This window comes from Humulus lupulus, chromosome 4 (assembly GCF_963169125.1).
Source record: "Humulus lupulus chromosome 4, drHumLupu1.1, whole genome shotgun sequence".
Lineage (NCBI taxonomy): Eukaryota > Viridiplantae > Streptophyta > Magnoliopsida > Rosales > Cannabaceae > Humulus > Humulus lupulus.
This window is the reverse complement of record NC_084796.1, coordinates 62,859,157-62,868,851: the sequence shown is the minus strand read 5'-3', so window position 1 is coordinate 62,868,851 and position 9,695 is coordinate 62,859,157. Positions and strand designations below refer to the sequence as shown.

Below are 9,695 nucleotides of genomic sequence, written 5' to 3'. Positions count from 1 at the left end.
CAACATCTAGGAACTACTATATAGGAAAAGTTTAAGCTGCTACATGTTGCAGTATCTGGTTATTCTAAAATTTACTAATACTATCTGTAGGAATTGGTTCGGTCAGCTATGCTGGCCTGTTCATTTCAGTCACTAACAACTTAACTGTTTTACTCTTCTTAGTAATGTTAGATAAGTATAATTTTCTATAAATAGACATTACATTGTACAGGTTATTTTTAATGACAATTTACATTGTATTAGCTCTGTAATCTTATAAACAAACTGATATAGAAGGCTTTCAAGATTGTAATGTGGATTGATATTCAGCAATAAAGAAAGTGGCTATTTCATTCAAATTCTCTTCTTCTTCTCACCTCTGTTTTTTAATTTTCTCTGTCTAAAGTTCTATAAGATTATTCTTAAGCTATTTGATCAATTGTATTTGATTAAGGATTCACAACACTATCAGCAGAGATTTTATTGGAAAAACAAACTGGAATACCATAAAAAGTTTAGTTTCCTGGGGTACAAACAGAACATTAAACTACCATGTGAAAATGACTTGTCTTGACCAGGGGAAAACTACAATAAAAAACTTCAGTTATTTGTATACTTTTTATGTAGAAGAAATATATTTATTATGAGAATCTCTCTAATCTTTCTATTTAGTTATATAAATATTATATTCTTAATAATTTTTTTTGATATAGTATTAATGTTTGTTTGTTTTTATTTTGAACGATTAAGATTCTTTAATTTTCTTGCTGATTTTACCTAAGTTTAATATTTGGCCTTAAATATGAAATCTTTTATCCTTTTTCTTCTTAATGGAATATGAATTTGATGATTTTTTATTGTTTACTTTTTTGTATTTTAGTACTATGAGCCAAAGATTCATGTATTGTTATTGTTTTAGTTTGTAAACTTTGTATAAGATAAGATTTTTTTTAAAAAAATCCTATAATCTATTATTTGCTTTATTGTGAATTATATATATTGCATTAATTATAGTAGCCTGTATTTTAAAAGTTTGTCATTTTGTTTCTGTTTTGTTTATCCTTATGATACTACAGTTGGTGTGTCTGAGTTGCATGTGGTGGATTTATCATGGAAACAGTGGTTGGAGTTGAGAATAGTGATGAATGGAAGTTTGAAGAAAGTGGGTTTTTTTAAAACAGTACCTCTTCTTTGTCTTCGCCCAAGTATATTGCCGATCCAGTTGTATACAAGCTTGTTCGGGTACATTTCTCCTTAATGTTCTTATTAATCTTGTTCATTTCACTTATGGAGAAAGTGTGTTTTTTTCTATTCTTGAGAAGGCATGAAAATGTATTGAAACCTTACCCCCTTTCTTTTCTAAAGAGTTGCATGTGGCATAGACCCAGTAGATGAGCAATGGAAGTGTAGACAGGATAGGATGTTAGATATTTTGAAACAGATTTATTATCTTGTATAATGGTTTTATTTTGTTGATATTAATGACCTGAACAATGTGACTGGCAGCCATTATTTGATAAGTGTAATGTTTTTTACAGGGCTAGGGATGAGAATTGTTGTATATGATTTGTTTTTTTTGTTGGGGAAGCTCTATGAGTTGCTTTTTCTTCTTCTTCTTCTTCTTCTAATCTTCCCCTCTCCCCTCCACCATCTTTAATATTCTGCGATTCAGGTTGAAGGTGATGGGAGATTTGTTCCTGCAACAGATGATGAAGTAATGGAGGTTGAGGATTTTCTTGTAGATGACAAAACTGAAATGCATGATGTTGTGGATGGTGGGAAGAATGCAGAGTGCTTGTCGAGTGAAGGTTTTGCTAGTGAGAGGCTTCAGTTGGAAAGTTCAGAAGGTTTTTCATGTTACCATTATCTCATATTTATACTTATTTATTTCTACCTTTTCTATTACTATTATTGTGCTAAAATTATACAAGCTACACAAAATGTATATAGTTTTCAGAATCAAGTGAAGACTTCTGTATCTATCAACTGCAAAGATTTTAGCCTTTTTGTTTTTCGAAGAAGGGGGCAAATGATGGGTTCTCTTCCACTTCAGTTTTCTTGTAGATGTCTTAAAGCTCAATTTTTCAGTCTGAATAGGTGGCTTTGATCGTTTCTTTCCCATTTCTTAGGAATTTTAAGGCTGTTTTTAAAATCATCACTAGGGCAATATTTTATGTAGATTTTCTTCTCTCTTTCTCTCTCTTCAATTTAGTGCAAATAACATAATTATATTCATAATGAGATAGAAGGTTTATCTGGTCTTGTAGACTAAGATTGGTTATCATGTGATTATTTATTATATTTCTATTGTTTTTTTTAATGTTATTCATAGTTTTAAAATTTTGTCCCACATTGATGTTTACGTTTAATCATCATTATGTGCCAGGTTTGCCTGATTCCAGTAATGTGAAAGCTGATGATGAAAAGTTGACTTCGAGTCTCGAGGTATTTGGTTGCTTTGTTGTTGTTGTTACTCTAGTATTTTTATTGTGGTTTTCTTGTGTTTCAGTTTGAGCTTTCATTGATTAGTGGGTATTTAACAAATTACTTTTAGAAAGAATTTCCAATTGAATAGCATTTTGATCTCTAATCAATTTTAGGTGTTTAATGTGGATTGGGGTGGAGACTAGTACTAGTAAAACGTAATAACAAGTTTTAAAATGCTTGAAGTTTAGTGTTCTATTCATGCTGTGGTAGCTGTCTTGTAGTGCATTGTTTATTTACATGAATTCAGTATAATCGATTAAATTTCTTGAGTCCTTCTCGGTTGTAAAAATATTTTGTTGTACATTCAAGTGATATTACCAAAAGTTAAATAGGAAGTGTGACTCCACGTATCCTGTGGAGCTCCTGATGATTATTCTGCTTTTATGAATGCAGACAGCAGATTTTTTTTTATTAGTGTAGTGTGTTAAATTGCCTGTATTGATAAGAAGTTCTACTCTTAAATTTGCATGCAGAAAGTTGTCCCTTCGTCAGCACTGACTGTTGATGACAATTGCAAGAATTTGTCTGGGATCATTGAGGAGTTATCTAAACCTTCAGATGAACAACTAGATATTGGGCCATCAACTTCTGTTGTTTGTAATAATCGAAAACCTGATTTTTTTAAGTGGAAGGGGGAAATATGCTTGGACAACCTCTCAATTAAAGAACTTCATGAATTGTTCATAGCAACTTTTGGGCGGGAAACTACTGTCAAGACAAATTGTGGCTTAAGAGGAGGATTGCAATGGGGTTGACTAATTCTTGTGATGTTGCAACCACAACTTTCACAATCAAGGACAACAAATTGGTCAATAAGGAAAATGAAGAAAGCTGTAAAAATGCAGAAGGTATATCTGCTAAGGAGTTGGCAGTTGAAGCAATCAACAGCTCCAAGAATTCACCAACTAACTGTGATGCTCAAATGGAAGATCATGAATTTGTTTCAGGAAAGAGATTTGATGACAGTGTTGAGTTTGACTTTGAAACTGAGGATCTTCACGCAGAACAGAGAGCTGCAAAGAGGGTTAGGAAGCCCACAAAGAGATATATAGAAGAGCTTTCTGAAGCTGAATCAAGAGACTATAGCCCAAAAGTGCATAGCTCTGCCAAACATATTGGATTTGGATGGACCTCTCCGAAATCTTGTCTCAGGCCTGTTAAAAGTGTCTCTTTTAATGAGAGAATCATGTTGACACGTTTGGACTCTCTTGGTGGATCTGGGGTTCAGATTCCATGCGTTTCTAGGATTCGAAGAAGCCGTCCAAGGAAAAATATTAAGGCTCTTATGGTACGCAAAAGTTCTATATGTCTCAGTTATATGATCATTGCTTCTATTTTAAAATAGTGTCTAGCTGATTTCATATGAAGGATGGGGCTGTAAAATATAGGTGACAGTGTTGTTACTACATTACAAGTGTAGAATATTAGGGACTTAATGGCGATTTTGAGTTTTCTTTAGAATAAATTTAATAGCCTTGTGAAACTTAGGCATATGTTGACTTTTAATTCTGAAATGTAGGTGATTGAGCATGTATTTTATATTGCTAAATGTGCGTGTTTCTTGTCTTGTGAGTGACTTTTCTCTTGGACATGAATGCACAGGTTCTTGTAAACTCAATTTTGTATTCTATTCTTTCTTTTCTTTAGGAATATTCTGCTGTATTTCTGTTGGCCAGAAATGATCAAATTAGTAACTACTAAGTTAGCTAATTGGTGTCAGCACAGCAAAGTCAAGACACACTTTGCTGCTGCATTTTTCATGTTTAAAAGTTTGAAATTATTGTTTTTTCCATTGGAAGTTCAATGAAGTGGCAAAGCAACTGTTTCTTTCTTTTCACTGAAAACAACAGCGTCAGATGTTTTCTCCCCATAATGGCTAGCATTCATGTAGAGTAAAGAGGAGAAATCTATCTAATGTTAAAAGGGGAAGTTTGCCTAAAAAATATGCATATTAAAGGTGTTATTATGTTTTTCATTGAGGTTTCAGAATTTTGTTGTCTATATCATGTGAGTTACAATACATCTTGAGAGGAGTAGTATAATTTTTTTTGGGTTATTACTAATTACATGTTGCCTAGAACCTGTATCATATTTCAATTGAGTTTTTTTTTCCCTTTTCTCATAAATAGTTCTTTTGTTAATGGGATGTTACTCTTTCTTTTGTATTTGGTTTTTGATGTATATATTCAAACTAAAAAATTTTATGTACTGGCCTTGCACTAAAAAATGTTTTACATTTTATTACCCAAGCTTTTGAATTGCAAGAAGCTATTTTTATAATTATTCTAATACATTTCCCCACATGGGTTTGGATTCTACTTTCAAATTTCTTTGAGTTTTTGAAGTTTATTAGATATACATCAAATAACTAACAGAAAATCAGAAAACATTTCAGTCATATTTATTAACTAACCATCAATCATTATCAATTCAAAATATTCAAACAACACACAAGTTTTCTTCCTTATCTCGCCGCAGCACACAAATTTCTCAGAACCTACTTCACTAAGACACACAAGTTCTCAACCTTCCGTTATCACCGCAGCACACAATAATAATAATCTCAGGACCTACTTCATATGGATGAATATCTAAGATATTCAAACTCCTCTAACATTTGAAAAATATTTTAACAAAAATAAAAGAGAACATACCTCTTGCAAACTGCTACAAATAAAGTTCCTTCCAATTTGAAATCCAATGAAGCCACTAAAATGAAAGCAAATTTACATACCAATTAATAAACTATCAACATCATTCGACCTTTAATTAGGAGTCATCATTAAAAAAAATTACAACTCATACAACCAAGAAACTATCCAAACCCACTATAGAGTCCTTGGAAACTAGAGCTCACAAAATAAAAAGAACAACAAAACTCTTAAATACAACGACAAGAGGCAGCAAAAGCAGCAGAAAAACTAAATTGAGAAAGAAATAAATAGAAACAGCCATTTACTTCTCACAGGGGAATGAAAAGTTAACTTTTTCTCTTTTGTACAATGCACCCAGACATTTACTTGAGCCGTGAATTATATAAATTTGACCCACAATAAAACTCTCCATTACATAAATTCGTCTAATAGCTAAGCTATGTTCATAAAGAAAATTTAAAAAAAGTGCTACAATATGAATTCTTTGATAATGAATAGGAAGCTAATTACACGGAACAATTTTGCAGTGATCACAAGATGCATAACCAAGTTTTTCAAGTTTACAACTGAGATAACAAAATCGTCAACTTTTGATATGGTAGTGATATAATGGTATTTCTTCACCCTTAATTTAAATAACTAAGAAAAAAATATGATAATTTAATGAGGTAACACTTTGGTGGTGATTGTCCTTTAAAGGTGAGATAAGGAACCGAAAAAGAGTCACGACAAACTCTAATCAAATGCTAATACCTTGGTCTGTAAGCAGGGTTGTTAAGTGGTTACCACATTTTTTCCCTTTGAATATTACTTGAACAAGTTCAATGATCGGGTGTTGACTTCAATTTTATTAGTATAATTACATTTACATGAGTCAGACCGTTGCAAATTTGAAGTACAATTACGCATCAAAGGATGTATCTCCCACATAAAAATTCAATTATATTGAACATGTCCAGGTAAACATGGGTGGAAGGAGAATCATATCCCAATTTATTAATAAGAAAAAAACTAGTCTTTGCTAGAAATTTATTTTGCATCTATCTTGTGTTTAATATAAGAAAATAAAACCTAATAAGTACCAAGAATTTGAATAAATGTTTATGACAAACAAAAGTCAGTTGTCATCAAGACAGTACCTGAGGCCTGAAGCATCAGACTGTAAAGAGGCCTCAATAGCAGCATCATTGTATTCAGTAACAGGAGAAATTATTGGCTGGGTCTGGGGTGGAATAAAGAATGGTACACTGCTCTCTTCTCGAGGTGGGAATTCAACTCCAGCAGCCTGTGATATATATTTATACATAGATTACTTAGAATACTTTATTATAAAAGTGAGTTAAGAAATCAAAATAGGTTCCTTTCCAAATACTGTAGTAGCACATTAGCTATAAAAACTCTAAACAGAAAAAGGAACACATAGAATTAATACAACCCATCCAAACACAGACACAAAACATTCATCATAACTTAAACATCAAGGACAACACTAAGGGATTCAACTTCAGCATATATATACCTTGTAGGCTAGTATTACCATGTATAACTAACATTCACATTCATCTGCAACCCATGCTATTGCATATCTCACATAAAGCAGAAAGGAAAAAAAAAAAAAGGTTGATCATATGATATTTACACTTTAATCAACTTAAATAAGCTTTTGCCCAAATGCCTTGGCTGACGAAGTAATTAACAAGAGAAAATTGTGTATCAAGCTTAACATGCTAAAATAACATTTAATAAACTAACAACCTTCGGTTCATTATATGCTGCATAGTATTGAGGATATCTCCCCTGAGGTCCCCCGAAGGCTTCTTGCCATGTGTCAATTAGGATTAGTATCTTTTCCCTCACATTCAAGTCTGGCTGAAGAATTTAAACAATTGCATCAGACAAGTTAGATTTACTAGGACTGCATAGGAGAGATTCACAGTGAAAGGACAAGAAAAACAGATAGGATCAGAAGAAAATTAGGGTACCTTCTTCTATACTATTTTAACCATTTCATGTAAGATATCACGCTCAACTATCTGCTGGAAAACACTCTCACCACAATTTTTGATCTGCTGGAAAACACTCTCACCACAGTGAAAGGACAAGAAAAATAGATAGGATCAGATTTTTATATTTATAACATTATCTGTTATAGTCGGATTCTTTTCAAGTTTGCTACAACAATCAAAACGTTAATAACACTAAACTTGACAGTTTTTAATAGCACTAAAAGTGTTGAAAGATATATGGTGAGATTAGATTAGATTAAGTTTGACTTTAAATGATGAGATAAAATAGGAGTGGATGTATATGATTTTAAATATTCCTCTTGTTAAGCTTCTTCTTGTAAACATCTAGCAATTAGTTAAGATCTTAGTATATAAGAAGTACAGCACACCCTAGTGCTGTATTATTTTTTGTTTTGATCTTACAGCACACTTTCAAGGCCTCAATAGTTAGATATTCTAGGTTCGAACCTGTGTCTCACCACTTTCCCAAACCCCCCGCCACAAGACCAACCTAGTGGCTTACCCTAGTGTTGTATTATTGGAAAATAGCATAAATAATATTTTTTTCTTATATTAATATTGTGTTTCCATAGTTTCTTTTTTATTATCATGATAGATACAGAATTAGATACTCACTTTATCAATGTTTTTTTCATAACCTGCAAGAATCATTCGTGCTGCATTTATACTAGCAGCACATTTCTGATGAACTTTATCAGACATTGCAGTTGGAGGTCCCAAGATAGGAAAGGTCCCATTGAAAGGTTCTGTCTTTCTCACCGCTGAAGGATCATCTAAATCAAGTCTTGCTATAAGTTCACCAGCCTACAAAAATAATGACTGTTTAACTTATGCAAGTCATGCATATCCAGATCTTTGTTTGGAACATAATTTACTTGCATTGCTTGGCCTTCAGACATTTCAAATTGAATAATTCCAGAAGCAGGTGATAGTAAAGGCATACACATCTTCATGACCTCGACCTCAGCATAAGATGTATCAGCATCAACATGACTACCATTGTAAACCAAATACCTCATCAGTTTGCATGGTGTCTCCGCTATGAGCTTAGATGGGTCATGATCACTCTATATGCAACAAAATATTTTACAGTTAGTGCTCTACTAAAAAGGAGTATTTCTTATGGAAACTAAAAGGCAACAACAAGATAATTTGGATGAAGAGAATGATGGGGCACCTAAAGCAAGCATGTCCTTCCATCAATGAGAAGTCGAGTTCCAGCTGCTTCTTCCTCTGCATATATCACATGACTGTTTCCATCCAGCTGTAGAGAAAATACAAACATGTTGTAGTTATCAGTTAGAATCTAAAATACAGAATAGACAAAGACATTCTATTTACAGGGCCTACTGGAAAAAAAATTTCCTCTGGTAATTATAGACAATGTATAACTTGGGAGTCAAGTATTCTCATATTCTAAGAGGGAGGGCTCATCAACTTTATGGGAATGAAAAAAAACTAGAGGTTGCACATGTTGTGTAATAAAAATAACAAATTTATTAATTGTAGCACCTTGAATTTTATATAATTTCCTCATATACACCCACATTTACTATCAGGCAAACAAGAAAGTAGACAGCGGAACAATTACTAGCAATATAATAAGTTTCAGTTCAAAAGGTACAGAGAATACACTTGCCTAGGCTGTTCCAATCCAAATAAATTAAAATTAATGACTTCTTTGCTTGCACTCACACCACAGTTTATTTCAAAGGATACAATATAATATAATTGGTTTCAACATCAACATCCATACGAAATGGTTTTTCTTTCCTTATTAGATTCAAAATACATTTGTTTGTCTCATAACAACCAATATGGGTAGGAGTACTTCGGAATCAAGTCCTCGTGAAACCTTTAATGCTTAATAATGTTTCAAGCTTTTCAATTTACTAACTTCTTAAAAGACATATTTTCAAGATCTGTGGTGTTCTGGGAAAATAGCTATGACATATCAATCTACAACATTCAGCCAACAGTTATCAATATTTTCAAGATCTGTGGTGTTCTTTCACAACAGTTATCTTCCTCAAAGTTTAGCTCTTATTCTATCAACAACTCTTAGAAAGTTCTTTCACAACAGTTATCTTGCATATCAATCTAGTTTCTATCAAAGATGGGTTTTTTATCATATCAATCTACAACATTCAGCCAACAATTTATATTATCAGGGATGAGAGAAACGAACCTGAGATAGTGGGCGTGAGGCAGAGAACTCGTGAGGCAGAGAAGCTCCACTCTGGAGCGTGACTTTGTGAGGCGGAGAAAGAGCTCGACTCTGGAGCGAGTCTTCGTGAGGGCGGTGAGGCAGAGATGAGTTGAGGGCGGAGAGACTTCGTGAAGGCGGTGAGGCAGAGATGAGTTGAGGGCGGAGAGACCTCGTGAGGGCAGTGACTCTTCGTGAGGGCGGAGAGGGCAGTGAGGCAGAGATGAGTTGAGGGCGGAGAGACCTCGTGAGGGCGGTGAGGGCGGTGAGTCTTCGTGGAGGCTGAGAGAAAGGGTAACTTAGCAAAAGGCTGAGAGAAAGGGAATTTGGCAGAAATTCATT

General features: G+C 33.5%; 1 pseudogene; it reads left to right on the top strand.

The window, feature by feature from the left end:
* Window positions 1-1,059: 1,059 nt before the first annotated feature.
* LOC133830497 (uncharacterized) lies at window positions 1,060-4,013 on the top strand (annotated as a pseudogene).
* Window positions 4,014-9,695: the final 5,682 nt, after the last annotated feature.